Source organism: Somniosus microcephalus, chromosome 4, assembly GCF_052327205.1.
Source record: "Somniosus microcephalus isolate GS21.2 chromosome 4, FLI_Smic_1.0, whole genome shotgun sequence".
NCBI classification, from domain to species: Eukaryota; Metazoa; Chordata; class Chondrichthyes; order Squaliformes; family Somniosidae; genus Somniosus; species Somniosus microcephalus.
Genome location: NC_140990.1, coordinates 256,345,775 through 256,359,376, shown reverse-complemented (window position 1 = coordinate 256,359,376; position 13,602 = coordinate 256,345,775). Strand labels below are relative to the sequence as shown.

At 47.9% G+C, this 13,602-nt stretch overlaps 1 protein-coding gene across 7 annotated transcripts in view; it reads left to right on the top strand.

Moving 5' to 3' along the window:
• kalrna (kalirin RhoGEF kinase a) overlaps nt 1–13,602 on the top strand; it is a 1,017,450-nt gene that overhangs the window by 666,022 nt on the left and 337,826 nt on the right. The gene's annotated exons all lie outside the window — the stretch shown is intronic.

Sequence of the window (13,602 nt, the reverse complement as noted above, 5' to 3'; positions counted from 1 at the left end):
TGATTTTAAATTTATGCCCTCTAGTTACCAAGTTACTGACCAATGGAAATAGTTTTTCCTGATTAAAATATCTCATAATTTTCAACACCTCTATTAAACCTCTTCTTAGCCACTTTTCTAATGACAAAAGCCCAATTTCTCTACTCTTTCCTCATAGCTAAAGCCTCTTATCTCTGGTATCAACTTAGCGAATCACTGTGGACACTGCAGCCTAACCAATAATTTGTATGAGTTTAGCATTATCTCTTTGCTTTTGTACTCTGTACCCTATTTAGGAGGGAGCCTTTAGCTCAGTGGTAGCATTTCCGGCTCTGAGTCAAAAGGTAAAGTCTTCGAGCCCTGCTCCAGATAGGCTCGACGAGTGGAGACTAGAATATGGTCTCGAAATACTGAGTTGATATCAGTGGGGTACTCATGTCCAGGCAGAGTGACCACTGGTTCAGTGGTAGTTTCCCCACCTCTGAGTTAGAAAGGTTAGGCTCAAGCACCACTCCAGATAACCCTGGCAAGTAGAGACTGTAGCGCTGGCTCTGAACACTGGGTTGACGTCCAGCAGCGGGTACTTGCGTTCGATGGGTGCAGGTGGACCTCCCCCATCGTAAAGGGTAGGTGAGGCTTTTTAACCTTGGTTGCATCCCACCTAGGACAAGGTACTCTGAAGGTAAAAACTGCGAGGAAGGTAATGGGAAACCGCCTCAGCTACCCTTCCCCGGTAAGTGGCTCAATATTCTTATCTGTGAGACCTGAGTTAGGACCTGCCCTAGGGCAGAACACAATGGATAGATGGACCCCTACTTATAAAACCTAGGATCCAATATTCTTTCTTTAACAGCCTTATCAGCGTGTCCACCCATTTTAAAGATTTGTGTGTCTGAACCCTCAGATTTTCTGCTTCTCTATTTCTTTTAAAGTGTATATGTTCGTTTCTATTGACTTTAATGGAGGGGAAAATCAGGCAGGGTATATAACGGGCGGCCAATCCCCTACCACCCATTTTGCACCCTCGCTGAGGTTAAATTACATCCCCATGTGTTGTAACTCCAAGGACTCCAGCAACACTTTGGGAATAAAATAAAAAAATTAACAGCATTACAGCTCAGAAGGATTTCTGAGGCGAGTGTCTCAGTAACACTCGAGTTAAAAATGTGCTAGTCTATGAATTTTATTACTTCAGTTTTATAATATTTTGGTATATGTTTGTGTAAAAGCTTCATTGAAAAAAATAAGCATATGAACTTCAGCTTTAAGAATTTTTTGTGCCAATCTGTCATCCAACTTTTGGTCCCTAACTATCTTTGTTGTACGAACACACTGCCACTCCCAATTATCCAAACCTGGCTTTGATCCAACCAGAGCCAAAGTCCAGATCACATGACCCTGCTTTGTGAGGCTCTCTGGGTGAGAAAAAAAATGCAGATTTTAAAGTTGCCAAGAACTTGGAGTGGGGTAAAATTCCTCTTTTAATAGAAAAACAGGAGAATGTAGTATTTTCCTCTGTAATTAATGGCCCACTACCAAAATCACATTCTCAAAAGTCACACATTTGAAAGCTGTGTGCTTCATTAGGAATCATTCATTATGGTGAAAAACAATAGTCTTTGGCTCTTGAAATGGGGTACAACATATTAGGACCAATGAACCCTGGAGTTCATTTGTTGTGGCTCAGGGTAACTGTAAGGGTTCATTAGTTTCACTGAGCACAATGAAATATTCATATATTATTGCATTTTGATCTAAATATTGAATGTTCTCTGCAGTTTTTCAATGTTATTGGCCTATTCGTTTTAAAAAGAAACAAATTTCAGCCTGAAAATGTTATTTTAATAGAACCCGAGTGGTAATATCATTCTATTCATATGTAGCATTTGTATGAGTCAGTGTAGATTCAGTTAATAAGAAACCGATTTATTACCAAGTTGCCATTTTCCTAGTACAGAGGCAGTACACTGGAACTTGCGAATGTGAATTTGTGCAATAACTCCTGTCCAATATTGAGCATAGTACCCTTAAGGTTATCCAAAAGCTTATCCAAAAAAATTCACTGTGGCATACTTAATAGTTTTCCAAAATGGAATTTTAACAGTGCACAAAGAATGCTTTATTTCAAGACTTGCTGCATTTTAGCACTCTGAGTAAGACCTTGCTAGGTTACAGCTGATGAGATACAAAGTGATTTCATCTAAACAGAAAACTGGTGCGTGACAGCATTTGAGATAATAAAGTTGATTGACCAACTTGCAGAAGAAAAGGTAAGTTAATATCCTATTAGTTAAGACTTTGAATGTTACTAATTTTAGATCGGGGGCCTGGGAATGTGACGGTTTGCATGCTGTCAGCAGATCAGTTGTTTTATTTGGTGCAGCAGACGGAGCAGAGGCAACATTTCACAATATGGAAAGTAACGAGCAATCGGGGTTCATGTTGTTGAGCATTATCCACTAACCCCTGGAAGCAAGTGTGTGCTCATCATCAGGTGGGGACAACATCTAGCTTTCTTTTAATTATCTGCCTTTGCTCATTGCCAAGACTATTATATAAATGGGTGAGGTACTGGAGGGTGGAGCACAACTCAGCAAGAAGTCAATTCCTTCAAGAGGGAAAGGGAGTGAGGAAAAAATGAAGCAAAAGAAAAGGAAAAACATTTTGTTTTAGAGGAGCCTTTGCTTCCTCCTCCATAATTGGTAATACAGGCATGTATTCCTATTTACTGTTGTACTCTTCCTGCAGATGTTGTGGCTTAAAAAAAAATTATGATACATGTGACTGGACACCAAAATAGCACTGTGAAAGCAACAGGCTGTTACTGAATACAAAATGGCAATACAAAAAAAGACTTATGAACAGATGAACATCTTTGTAACTATGTCATATGTTGGGCTAAAATCAGTTATGGCCCATTAATATTGCATATCCATGCTACTGAATGTTCATCATATGCATTTTTCTGGCAATTGAAAGCTACATTTTTGTCAGGATTCCAAAACTTCTATCTGAACAAATTATTTTCCAGAAAAATTTCCAAATGTTCTGGTATCAAAAGCCTCACATCATAATCAACAGCTCCAATAAGTATCTGGACCAGGCCTACTTCACAGTACAAGATAGTTTCAGAAAGAACAGTATACAGTATCTAGTCACATTGATATTAATAGCTGGGCACCTACTGTTCAATTAGCACGCAAGACCTTTATAAGTCTTTCAGCGATATATGTCAATCGTAAGAGGATGTAAAGTCTTTACCATTCACAAAGTAGCAACTGAAATAAGGTGTATTTGGCTGGGACCGGTACTGCCATGTGAGTATAACAGTTCTGTGTCCTCTTCTGTTTCTTGGGTGAATGTTTTGGGTGTAGAAGAGAATTTCCTGCAAAGGAGAGTTTCACATAGCCAGACTTGGCATTTGCCAGCTGACTCTTTCAAAGCCAAGTATAGTGTGCAGTTCAACAGATATTACAGATCAGCAGTGCTGCAAACAGTTGCAAAAATATTTTTCAATTTAGAGCCATTAGCAGCAAATGATGTTAAGCTATATTTTCCTCTGTTTGTTAGTGGGGAAAGAAATTCATTTTTGTACAAGGCACTAATTTTTCACTTATGCCAGTTACTGAAGAAAATATACCAAGTCTTCCTTTCAAAATCACCAAATTGAATAAAACTAGCATTCAATTTGCTCAAGTGATTCCTGAATGGGAAATCAAGCAGATGTGTGGGAACTTTGCTAGTCTTGGCCAGTTTACAAATGTGCAGCAGATAGGGCGTGGACATTTTCACAAGGAAAGATATTGATGTTGTCTATAGAACTGTCCTTGCATTGATCAGTCCAGCTCTCATGTTGGAGATGGGAAATAACATGCAGGAAAGTAATGATAACTTATTTGTGCAGAGAAAAGACTGATTTCTGATCTTCAATTCCAGTTCAAACTTTTGTCAAAATTCCAACATTAGAGGGTCGATCTTTGACCCAGCCTGCCCGGTGAGATCAGGGCAGGTGGGAGTTAAAATTGTGTCTGGGTGCTTCCTGTACCCTTCCTGCCCTCTCACCATTTTAACTGACCTGTTTTTGGTTACGTGTCAGGCACCCGCCCCAGGCAAGCGGGGTCCTAATAAAAAGTCAAAGTCACACTCCGATGACATCATACCTGCCCAACTGTATTTTAACTCCAAATCGCCGATGCCCCACTCAGTCTGGGACCTGCCAGTAAAACCTAGCGGGATTGATGTCTGACAGCTCCTGAAGCACTATAAAAGATTGTGATATACTTGAACAAATTAGTATTGAGAGGGAGGAGGTACTAGTGGTTTTAGCAGGCTTAAAAGTGGATAAATCCCTAGGCCCAGACGAGATGTATCCCAGGCTGCTATGTGAGGCAAGGGAGTAAATTGCAGGGACACTGACACACATTTTCAGAACCTCTCTGGCCACAGGGGAGGTGCCAGAGGACTGGAGGACAGCTAACGTAGTACCATTATTCAAGAAGGGTAGTAGGGATAAACCAGGGAATTACAGGCCAGGATTAATCAAGGATAGTCAGCATGGCTTTGTCAGGGGAGATCATGGCCTAGAAATTCGGTGGGCTGCGCCACCAGTTAGCACCTAAAGAGGGCACTCAGTGGCTTTAGCGCCACTGGCCACACCTCCCGCGATATTTAGCTGGGGCGCTAATGGTGGCGTTAGCCTGTTGCGCTGCGCCACAACCGATGGTGTCATCGGTGTGCGCAGCGCCCCGCTACCGCCCCAATCGTGATATTTGGTAGCGCCCGCCTCTGTAGCGCCGTTCGTAAATCGCGCCCGGTTCACGGGGCCTACCTGTGGCGGGAGTGGCACAAATTAAGGTGGAGTTGGGGGGCGGCCGTTTTTTTCGGCGGCCGCCTGCCAGCACCTCCGTCCCCCTGATCTCCCCTCGCGGCAGTGCCGGCTGTTTTCCGAGAGCCCAGCACTTCTCCTCGGTGCCGGGCTCTTTTGCCGGCACTCGCAATCTCTGATCGTGCTGGTGCAGGCCCCTCCCCCTTAAGAATGGGAGGAAGGCCTGCAGTACCGCAGTGCGACACGCTGCGGCACGTTGCACTGCGATATTCAGTTTCTGCGCCCTAAGAGGGACGCGGAGCGCCTCGAGCAGTGCCACGTGTCCCTCTTGGGGCGCACAAGCTGAATTTCCGGCGGTCGCAACTGCTCCAATCGCAGCGGTAATTCCGCCGCCCAGGCGAGCTGGGCGCCCTGTTTGCGGCTCCACCGAATTTCTCCCCCCATGTCTAACCAATTTGATTGAATTTTTCGAGGGAGTGACTAGGTGTGTGGATGAGGGTAGTGCAGTTGATGTAGTCTACATGGACTTCAGTAAAGCTTTTGACAAAGTCCCACATGGGAGACTGGTCAAAAAGATAAGAGCCCATGGGATCCAGGGCAATTTGGCACATTGGATCCAAAATTGGCTTAGTGACAGGAGGCAGAGAGTGATGGTCGAAGGTTGTTTTTGTGACTGGAAGCCTGTGTCCAGTGGTGTACCACAGGGATCGGTGCTGGGTCCTTTGCTATTTGTAGTGTACATTGATGATTCAGATATGAATGTAGGAGGTATGATCAGTAAGTTCGCAAATGACACGAAAATTGGTGGAGTGGTAATTAGCGAGGAGGGAAGCCTTAGTCTACAGGATGATATAGATGGTTAGATGGGCAGAACAGTGGCAAATGGAATTTAACCCTGAAAAGTATGAGGTGATGCATTTTAGGAGGACTAACAAGGCAAGGGAATACACAATGAATGATAGGACCCTAGGAAGGACAGAGGATCAGAGGGACCTTGGTGTGCATGTACATAGATCCCTGAAGGCAGCAGGACAGGTAGATAAGGTGGTTAAAAAGGCATATGGGATACTTGCCTTCATTAGCTGAGGCATAGAATATAAGAGCAAGGAGGTTATGATGGAGCTGTACAAAACGCTAGTTAGGCCACAGCTGGAATACTGTGTGCAGTTCTGGTCGCCACACTATAGGAAGGATGTGATTGCATTGGCGAGGGTGCAGAGGAGATTCACCAGGATGTTACCTGGACTGGAGCGCTTCAGCTATGAAGAGAGACTGTACCGGCTGGGGTTGTTTTCCTTAGAGCAGAGAAGGCTGAGGGGGGACCTGATTGAGGTGTACAAATTTATGAGAAGCATAGATAGGGTAGATAGAAAGGAACTTTTCCCTTAGTAGAGGGGTCAATAACCAGGGGGCATAGTTTCAAGGTAAGGGGCAGGAGGTTTAGAGGGGATTTGAGGAAAAACTTTTTCACCCAGAGGGTGGTTGGAATCTGGAACTCACTGCCTGAAAGGGTGGTAGAGGCAGGAACCCTCACAACATTCAAGAAGCATTTAGATGAGCACTTGAAACACCGTAGCATACAAGGCTACGTACCAAGTGCTGGAAAATGGGATTAGAATAGACAGAGCTTGATGGCCAGCATGGATATGATGGGCCAAAGGGCCGAAGGGCCTCTTTCTGTGCTGTATAACTCTATGACTCTATGGCCTAGAAATTGGGTTGAGGCGCCAAACTGGCGCCAAGTTCGCCTGAGCGCAGGATTTAGCGCAGCGTTCGAGGCTTTAGTGATCGTCAGATATTCAGTTTCATTGCCCCTAGAGGGAGACGGAGCGAGGCTCGAGGTGCTCCGCGTCCCTCTTAGGGCGCTGAAACTAAATATCGCAGCGCAACGTGCCGCAGCGCCACACGCTGTGGCACGGCACGCTGCGGTACTGCAGGCCTTCCTCCCATTGTTAAGGGGGAGGAGCCTGCAACAGCACGATCCCCGATCGCGAATGCCGGCAAAAGAGCCCGGCACCGAGGAGAAGTGCCGGGCTCTCGGGAAACAGCCGGCAATGCCGCGGGGGGAGGCCGGGGACGGAGGTGCTGGCAGGCGGCCGCCGAAAAAGGCAGCCGCCCCGCACCTCCACCTTAACTTGCGCCGCTGCCGGCACAGTAAGGCCCCATGAACTGGGCGCGGGTAGCGAACGGCGCAACTGCGGCATTCGCAACCAAATATCGCGAACAGGACGCGAATGGGGCGCTGCGCACACCGATTACGTCATCGGTGGCGGCACAGCGCAAAAGGCTAACGCCACCATTATCGCCCCAACTCAATATCACGGGAGGCGCAGCCAGTGGCGCTACAGCCACTGCCTGCCTCTTTAGGCGCTAACAAGTGGCGCTACTCACCCAATTTCTCCCCCTATGACTCTAAGAGAGTTGTCAGCTACTGCTCACTGGATCACAGGATATTTTGCTTTCTGGCTTGCCAGGAGTGTTTCCAGCTTCCAAACGTGACTTTTACACTTTTGCTGCCTTACAAGCCTTTAGTCAGCTTTCTCTATTTACTATGGTAGCCATTCTTGCTTTTTTGTTCTGGATGGAGCAAGACTTGGCGGACGAAGCACAGCAGCCACCACCACCCAACACCTAGGCCTCTCAGAAGACAACAGGAAAGGACAGCTGTGTGCACGAAGCCATACCCAACAGACAGAGTCTACAGACCTTCTTGGACCTATCTGAGGAGCAGTGCAGGAGGAGGCTGCGCTTCTCCAGGCATGGTGTCGCAGACCTCTGCAACCTCCTACAACAGGAACTGCTGCCTGCTGGGCCAGAAAAGTATGCCATGCCAGTTGCTCTCAAAGTCACCACTGGATTCTTTCAGTCAGCTGCAGGGGATTTCAACCGCATTCCTCCAGCCGCATTTCACAGCTGAGTTAAGTAGGTGACCGACGTAGGCTTTGCCAGAGCCGAGCAGTGCATCGCCTACCCCACTGGCCTCCGCAGTTAACAGAGGAGAGCTTGTGGCCCTTGCAGCAGTGGCTGGCTTCCCTCGCATGTAGGGTGTGATTGATTGATTGAACATAAGTCAGCAACATTTGTAAACAGGAAAGGATACCACTCTATCAATGTACAGCTAGTGGCCAATCGCAGGAACAACATCATGCAGGCTGTGCAAGGTACCCAAGGAGCTGCCACATTGCAGGCTCAATAGCTACTCTGGACCCACACTGCAGACAAAGTTGCCAAAGTGATTTTTTTTTAAATGGCTGATAAAAGAGCCATAACATCAAATTTTCATCCATGTATTAACACATAGTGCATTTCTTAAGTGATGTCTTGCCTATTATACCACTCCTATGATGTGCTGCCCTATTGCCACACAAGTTGGAAACGGACTCCTCCAGACTCTCAGACTTGGAGCGCAGATCCTTGACAGACTGTCCAATACCTTAGACGATTACAGGTGTGCAGAAAGCAGTTTCCTTTGAAGACTGGGCCCCTAAAATATTCATCTCCTCCTACACAGCAGAGCTAGGACCCAAGTTTGTCTTCCGGTGAGTCATCTCCTGGGCTGTCCTTCCTACTAGCCTCTGCTCACATGCTCTGTGAAGGTGCAGGCCCTTCTAAATCATTACCTATCCCACATGGGGTGCCTAATTCTGTGCTGGTGATCGGGAGGAGTGGAGCGAGTGCTGGTGCTTCTTTGGTCGAACTGACCCCTCCGAGTCATGCCCTGCATGGTCCAGGACTTTAGATGGACCTAGATAAAGGGATAAGGGTCTGCATGGCATTGAAAGGCTAGGCAGTAGCAGATGATTGGCAGCACTATGTGCGGTTGTGGTAAAAGGTTGTGCAGCTATGTAAGGCAGCTTCAAATAATGGACATGCTGAGAGGGAGAAGCAGAAAGTCGCAACCAGGATGGGTGTGGTAAACCACTGTTTGTATTCCACTGTGTACATGCCTGTACATGTCTCTGCTGACTCCTCCCACGAGTCCAGGTATAAAGGTGACTGCTCCACAGTCCCTCTGTATTCGGGACTGGTCGACCACTCGAGGCACACCTTCATTCTCTTGTTAATAAAAGCCTGTTAATTACTCGCTTAATCTCAGTCTTTTGAGTTATTGATAGCGCATCAATTTTATTAACAAGATTTTTATAATGGAGAAGATCCTCACACCAGCATGCCTGGACTTAGATCATCGGGAGGCGGACTCATCCACCAAGTTTACTCGCTGGCTTAGGTGTTTTGAAAAATTTCTGATCGCCTCCGCTGAAACGGACAAATCGGATGAGGACAAACTGGATGTCCTGACCTCCAAAGTGAACCACCGAGTGTACTCGGTCATCCAGGACGCGACCTCGTACGCGGATGCTATCAAGCTCCTCAAGGACCAGTACACGCGCCCAGTGAATGAGGTGTACGCTAGGCACCTCCTGGGGAGTCGTAAACAACAACCTGGGGAATCGACCGAGGAATACCTTCAGGCACTGTCTGTGCTTGGCCGGGCCTGTGGTTGTAAGGATGTAAAGGCCGCCGTGTACACAGAGGAACTTATCCGGGACACTTGCGGGGAGGTTTGCTAGCACTGCTGGGGGGGGTTTAAACTAACTTGGCAGGGGGATGGGGTACAGAGTGGAGCTATAGTAGGGGGTGATTTACAGCCAAATACAGAGGGAAAAACAAGTCAGCTGGGAAGGCAAAGCAAATATGTGAAGGCAAAAGAGAATATGGCAGGGCTGGAAGGCATTTATTTTAATGCAAGGAGTCTTGCAAATAAGGTGGATGAACTGAAGTTGTTGTTGAACACATGGGAGTACGATATTGTTGCTATCACGGAGACATGGTTGAGGGAGGGTCAGGACTGGCAGCTCAATATTCCGGGGTATAGAATCTTCAGGCGAGACAGAGGGGGGTGTAAAAGGGGAGGGGGTGTTGCAATATTAATTAAGGAGTCAATTACTGCTGTAAGGAGGGATGATATATTAGCGGGTTCCTCTAATGAGGCCATATGGGTAGAACTTAAAAACAAAAAGGGGGCAAGCACTTTGCTGGGAGTGTACTATAGGCCCCCAAACAGTCAGGGGGAGATAGAGGAACAGATATGTAGGCAAATCTCAGAAAAGTGCGAAAATAATAGGGTAATAATAGTGGGGGATTTCAACTTCCCCAATATAAATTGGGATAGTCAGAGTGTGAAAGGCTTAGAGGGTGCAGAATTCTTAAAGTGCATCCAGGAGAGCTTTTTGAGCCAACATGTAGAAAGTCCTACAAGAGAGGGGGCGGTACTGGACCTAATTCTGGGGAATGTAGCCGGGCAAGTGGTGGAAGTGTCAGTAGGAGAGCATTTTGGCGACAGTGACCACAATTCGGTGAGATTTAAGGTGGTCATGGAAAAAGACAAAGACGGCCCGGAAATAAGGGTTCTAAATTGGGGGAAGGCCGATTTTAATATGATAAGGCAGGATCTGGCCAAATTGGACTGGGAGCAGCTACTTATAGGAAAATCCGCATCAAAACAGTGGGAGACTTTCAGAAGGGAAATAGAGAGAGTACAACGCCAACATGTTCCTGTAAAGGTCAAGGGTGGGACCAACAAGCAAAGGGAACCTTGGATGACAAGGGATATACAAAAATGCATTAGAAATAAAAGGGGGCCTTTTGGCAGTTACAAAAGACTAAAGACGGAAGAAGCCCTAGAGGAGTATAAAAAATGCAGGGGCATACTTAAAAAAGAAATTAGGAGGGCGAGGAGGGGCCATGAAATAACACTGGCGAGCAAAATAAAGGAAAATCCTAAGATGTTTTATAAGTATATTAAGGGCAAGAGGATAACCAGGGAAAGGGTAGGGCCCATTAGGGACCAAAGTGGCAATCTGTGTGTAGAGCCAGATGATGTAGGCGGGGTTTTAAATGAATTTTTTGCATCTGTGTTCACTATGGAGAAAGACGATGCAGACATAGAAATCGGGCAAGGGGGCTGTGACATACTTGAACATATTAGCATCGAGAGGGAGGAGGTGCTAGCGGTTTTAGCAGGCCAAAAAGTGGATAAATCCCCAGGCCCAGACGAGATGTATCCCAGGCTGCTGTGGGAGGCAAAGGAGGAGATTGCAGGGGCTCTGACACAAATTTTCAGAACCTCTCTGGCCACAGGGGATGTACCAGAGGACTGGAGAACAGCTAACGTAGTACCATTATTCAAGAAGGGTAGCAGGGATAAACCAGGGAATTACAGGCCAGTGAGCCTAACATCTGTGGTAGGGAAATTATTGGAAAAAATTCTGAGGGACAAAATTAGTCTCCACTTGGAGAGGCAAGGATTAATCGGGGATAGTCAGCATGGCTTTGTCAAGGGTAAATCATGTCTGACAAATCTGATTGAATTTTTCGAGGGGGTGACTAGGGGGGTGGATGAGGGAAATGCTGTGGATGTGGTTTACATGGACTTCAGTAAAGCTTTTGACAAAGTCCCGCATAGGAGACTGCTCAAGAAGGTAAGAGCCCATGGGATCCAGGGTGCCTTGGCGCGTTGGATCCTAAACTGGCTGAGTGGCAGGAGGCAGAGGGTGATTGTCGAAGGTTGCTTTTGTGACTGGAAGCCTGTGTCCAGTGGGGTACCTCAGGGATCGGTGCTGGGTCCCTTGTTGTTTGTGATCTACATAAATGATTTGGATGAGAATGTAAAAGGTATGATCAGTAAGTTCGCAGATGACACGAAAATTGGTGGGGTGGTAAATTGTGAGGAGGAAAGCCTGAGGCTACAGGACGATATAAACGGGTTGGTCAGATGGGCGGAAAAGTGGCAAATGGAATTTAACCCTGAAAAGTGCGAGGTGATGCATTTTGGACGGACAAATAAGGCAAGGGAATACACAATGAGTGGTAGGACCCTAGGAAGTACAGAGGGTCAGAGGGACCTTGGTGTACATGTACATAGATCCCTGAAGGCAGCGGAACAGGTAGATAAGGTGGTTAAAAAGGCATATGGGATACTTGCCTTCATTAGCCGAGGCATAGAATATAAGAGCAGGGAGGTTATGATGGAACTGTACAAAACGCTGGTGAGGCCACAGCTGGAGTACTGTGTGCAGTTCTGGTCGCCTCACTATAGGAAGGATGTGATTGCTTTGGAGAGGGTGCAGAGAAGATTCACCAGGATGTTACCTGGGATGGAGCGCCTCAGCTATGAAGAGAGGCTGGACAGGCTGGGGTTGTTTTCCTTGGAGCAAAGAAGGCTGAGGGGGGACCTGATTGAGGTGTACAAAATGATGAGGGGCATAGATAGGGTAGACAAAGAGGAACTTTTCCCCTTAGTAGGGGGGTCAATAACAAGGGGGCATAGATTCAGGGTAAGGGGCAGGAGATTTAGAGGGGATTTGAGGAGGAACTTTTTCACCCAGAGGGTGGTTGGAATGTGGAACTCAATGCCTGAAAGGGTGGTAGAGGCAGGAACCCTCACAACATTCAAGAAGCATTTGGATGAGCACTTGAAATGCCATTGCATACAAGGCTATGGACCAAATGCTGGAAAATGGGATTAGACTGGACAGGGATGGATGGGCGGCGCAGACACGATGGGCCGAAGGGCCTCTTTCTGTGCTGTAAAACTCTATGACTCTATGACTCTATGACTTATGTAGCGGGCCACAGGTCCAATTACACCTGACAGCGACTGTTGGAGCAGAGTGACCTCGATCTCAACAAGGCCTCTGAACTCGCACTATCATTGGACGCAGCCTACCGGGGCATGGACGCCTACTCCGTGGACGCCGCGGGGAACGACAGCCTGGGACACGGTAGGACCGTCTCATAGCGCCGTGCCACCCCAGCCACATCCCAGCAACGGCCCAACTACCGCAGCAGTGTCCCAAGGCCAGACAGCAGTGCCCCAAGGCCAGAAATGCTACTTCTGTGGCCAGGCCAAACACCCCAGAGCGCGCTGCCCGGCAAAAAATGCGATCTGCTCGGGCTGCGGGAAGAAAGGACACTACGCCAGCGTCTGCAGGGCCAAAGCAACCCCGAACCCCAGCAGCGCCGCGTGTGGGCCGTGCGGGCCGCCATCTTGGGCCTCCCCAGCCATGTGCGAACCACCGGAACAGCAGCCATTTTGGACGCCTCCAGCCACATGGGGATCATGGACGCCGCCATCTTGGACGACAGCCGGGACGCAGCAGGCCCCCAACACCGCCTCATCTGATACCCGCAGCGACACACCGACCCCTACGCTGGCCTCCGTTACGCTGGACCAAGCGAGACCGCACCAGCTGGCCCGGTCCACAATGGACATTAAGGTAAATGGTCACGAAACAATCTGCCTTTTTGACTCTGGGAGCACGGAGAGCTTCATCCACCCCGACACGGTGCAGCGTTGCTCTCTCCCAGTCCTGCCTATGCACCAGCGGATTTCTATGGCCTCTGAGTCCCAGTCGGCGGACATTGGCGGCTACTGCGTGGTGACACTCGTAGTAGACGGGACTGTGTACGATAATTTTAAACTTCTGGTCCTGCCCCACCTCTGCGCTGCCATTCTACTGGGGTTAGATTTTCAGTGCCACCTTAAAAGTGTTACGATGGCGTACGGTGGACCCCTCCCCCTACTCACAGTCCGCAGCCAGCAGCTTCCAAATTGCCCGCCGCGCACCAGGTGCAACCTCTCCACACTCAGAGTCATCGCCCCCCTACTGTTTGCTAACCTCACCCCCGACTGTAAGCCCATCGCCACAAAGAGCAGGCGATACAGTGCCGGGGACAGGGTTTTCATTAAAACCGAAGTGGAGTGGCTCCTGAAGGAGGGGATTATTGAGGGCAGC